Raw genomic sequence first — 4,086 nt, 5'->3', positions numbered from 1 at the left:
AAAACATCACTACCCTTCAACATCATGTACATTTGGCATTAATTTTAGAATAAACAGTAAATTAAAGGGAGAGCAAAGGCAAATGACAAAAGAGGTAAAAGTATAAAAGTATAAGCATAGTTTTAAAAATGAATAAGAAGTATAAGCATAGTTTTAAAAATGAATAAGAAGGCATATGTCAGAAGAAAGAGAGAGCTTGAACAAGATGGTTATTCTGAAGCACACAGACCTTTGTGACTCCTCTGAAACCTGCCAATAACTAATAGTTGCCCCTTGGGTCTTCTTAGGGTCTCTTAACGATCATCTTTTGAAAGTAGTGTTTGCTTTTTTTCAAGTCCAGCTCAGGAATATGTTCTAACTAAATTTATTTTTTTGCTATGTCAGACTTAAAAAGAGCTGCTTTGTTTTGGTTTCTCATGAGTTTTGAAATATTTTCATCATATGCCTGAAGATATGTTTTACACAGCAGGTGTTAAGGATCCAATAAGGTCTGTTGGACAAATGATTCATAAATATGTGTTCACACGCTGTACAATAGTTGAATAGAACCACACAGATGGAGCCACCCTATTCTATTGAGGAAGTGGTATGTGTTTTCGTAAAAACTGTGATACACATGGTTTTTAGCCAAGGAGCCAGACTCTGAGAAAGTTTTTGGAATAATTTACTTATGTTGTACTGATTTGTGCAGTGGGAGCGTGATGTAAATATACCCTTATTACATATTACAGAAAGGCCTGGAGGGTCTTAATAAAAAAAATTTGAGGCATTTCAGGGGAACTCTGGTAAGAATACAGATGAAATGAGTGCTACTGATGAAAAAGATGTTATTTAGTATTTTAAAATGATGGAGATTAAGAAGTAAAGCTTTGCTACTTGGGTGAAGGATATGTTTTAAATCATATAGAGAGTGACTAAAAACCAGCTTTTGATTCTGATACATCTATTTTATACAAATGTCACACTGGTGAGCAGGAGACATAACTGTTTTCTGAATGCCTAGGCAATGGGGCTATCTAGGACTTCTCTCAGTCACGATCAGTAATTCAAATGAAAGGGTTTTGGTACTCACGCACTGCATCTCATGAAGCACCTTTCTGATGATGATGGGATATTTAGAAAGCATGAAAGACCCTGCCCCACCATTCACACAAAAACACTCTTTTGTTTGTCCTCACATCTCCCAGGGTATTTTCATCATCATTCACAATGATGGGAAATTAGTGAAGAGGCTCATAGAGCTTGACTTGAGAAGGACTTCAAATCCTAGGAGGAGCAGTTCTAATCTTATTCTACATGCACGGGGTACCCATTAAGCAAAGGAGTGGCAGGATCACAGCTGAGCTTTGAGAAGATGATGCCAGTAGAACTAAGAAGAAGGCATTTGAGGAGTGAGAATGAACACAGTGGGATTATGTAGTGGCATTCTTCCTCAGTCAGCCAGCTGTACACATAAATCCACTGAATGACTGATAAACGCAGGCTGTAGATGCTCCCAAGCTGCATTTGCTTAGGACACCCTTGCTCGTTCCATACCCACTTAACCCAAACTTAAGTTCTTAGTTCCTGCCTCTTGCTTTTGGATTGTCTTTATGCCAATTCCCAGGCCTTTGGATGAGTCCTGCCCATCTCCTGGAAGGCTATCCACCACATACAACCTCTGGCCAGTCATTTGGATTGTTCTTCAGCCTCAAACCCCAAGTGGTGAGATAGGATTTGAATGATTATCATGATCTTTATATTCTGACTGAGAGATAATGAGGATTACAGCAGGGAGTTAATGACTAGAAGGATTTTAGAGTCAGAAAAATAGTTTTTGGTAACTACTGTAATTTAGTATGAGGAGCAGGGTAAGCAGAAGCAAACCTGTGATTGTGGCCTTGAAGCATCTAGAGCAGCAGTCCCCAACCTTTTCGGCACCAGAGACCGGTGTCCTATGAGAATCTAATGCGTGATGATATGAGGTGAAGCTGAGGTAGTGATGCTAGCACGGGGGAGCAGCTGCAAATACAGAGGAAGCTGTGCTTGCTCACCCGCTACTCACCTCTTGCTGTGCAGCCCAGCTCCTAACAGGCCATGGACCAGTAGTGGTCCTCAGCCTGGGGTTTGGGGACCCTTGGCCTAGAGGATTGTGATAATTGAGATATGGAAGACACAAGAGCAATAGGGTTTTTAAAAATTTTTAGCATGTTAAGTTTGTTTACCTGTGACATATTTTTGTGGAGTTATACGAGCAACTCTCTTGGAAGACACATGGCAATGAAAGTGCTTCTTAGAACTGAAATCTGAAACAACTGCAGTGGTGATACTTGCCACAAGAAAGAGTAGAGTAGGAAGACAGAGGGCCAAAGATGAATACTTGAGTTTCATTCACACTTAATTGGTTATCAGAGGGAACTAAACCAACAAAGAAATTCAGTGATGATTCAGAAAGGCATAAGGAGGGGGAGAAGTGTGGAAAGAAGGAAAGTGGAATGCTATTTCCTTATTCTTCTTAATAAAAAGTGTATAAAATCATCTGCTATAGAAGGAGCCAAGAATGAAATACACTGGCTTGGCATTTTCCAGAATAACTTATTGTTTGACTGTTTTTCTTAGTTAATTGCACTTCTTCATGGTTAATTGTGTTCTGTTAGCTTGAAAGTAAAGGCCAATAAAAGAATAAAGCACAGTTCCCACTGAGCACAGGTGAAGGCAAGCCTTTGATTAGTGACTATAACTCTAGCTTAAGTGTTTGTCACTATTTTTGACTTGCTTGCTGGATTCATAATTTACATGAAAATGGCTAATAGGTGTGCAGCTGCTGGGTTCCTCAGCTGGCCACTTGGTGTTTTTGGAAGCTCCGTTTCAGTGAATTCTGGAAATGCTTCTTCCAGACTCCTCACTTGTGGCTTCCTACTTTAGCTGCCTATATAATTACTTGCTTGGAACCACATTGCTCTTTATGATTTAAATGGTCCAAATTAGTAGATTTGTATTTTGATTGGTATTGGTGGGATTTTAATTATTAGTGATATATTTCTGTTCATTAGGTCTTTATGTGAAAGTGATGAAATTTCCTAAGAAATCATTCATATGCTCTTATCTTTTGAACATGAAGGAAACATGTATGCATAAGTGTGTATGAGGGAGTGAGGGAGGGAAGAGGGGAGAACGAACATTGAAAGTACTTTGATGGATTTTCAGTTCAGTCCTTTTGGGACTATAAACAATTTTTCAACCACCCAGGTGTTCTGATGACACTATAATCAGCTTTTTTAAAAAATTCATTCTTAGTATTAACTATTACTTCTGTCCTGGATAAGTTAATACTATTATCAGAGGGTATGATTTAGAAAACTGATGACTACTGGACCTTATGGAAATTAGACTCACTTACTCCTTTTCCTTTATATGTGAGAATAAGGGTTTGTTACTATAAACAACAAAACATTCACATACCACCAAAGGATCCCTTTCTTCAAAAAAGCATCCAGGTTTGCATGACATGTACATCTGTTGAACTAGAGTTGGTATTAATATCACTTTAAGTACTAAAATATTTAATATGAATGAAAATTATTTACCTATAAAACCATGTATTGGTCAGAGATCTTTCCATGTGTGATTAGTAATCATGCTCAACTAACATCACTAATATTTTAGAATTAGAAATAATATAAATAATATTAATATGTATAGTGAAAGCAAATATCATATTCACGTCTTATTAATTATATATTGGTCTTATATAGTGGGGTAAGAGAAAAAGAATCAATGACGAAAAATATAGTATTTGCCTGAGCAACTGGGAGAATGATACTTCTACTTAATGGGAAAATATGGGGGAAGAGAGGTTGGGGTGAGAAAAATCTGGAGTTTACTTTTGCACATTTTAATTTTGTAATGATTATTAAATGAGTATGTGAAGTTTAGCTCCATAAAGGTCTGGACAGTTGTACTTACAGCAGAATTTCCATTACTTTTATACAGTATTTCTTGAATAAATGACTGAAAGGAGTTCAGGGAAGAGGACCAGCTTGAAACAAATTTTGCCATTGTCACCATATAGGTTATATTTAAAGTCAAAAGTCTGGATGAGATCAC

Source organism: Pteropus vampyrus, unplaced genomic scaffold, assembly GCF_000151845.1.
Source record: "Pteropus vampyrus isolate Shadow unplaced genomic scaffold, Pvam_2.0 Scaffold106, whole genome shotgun sequence".
Classification (NCBI taxonomy): Eukaryota; Metazoa; Chordata; class Mammalia; order Chiroptera; family Pteropodidae; genus Pteropus; species Pteropus vampyrus.
Note: the sequence above shows the minus strand (reverse complement) of the source record.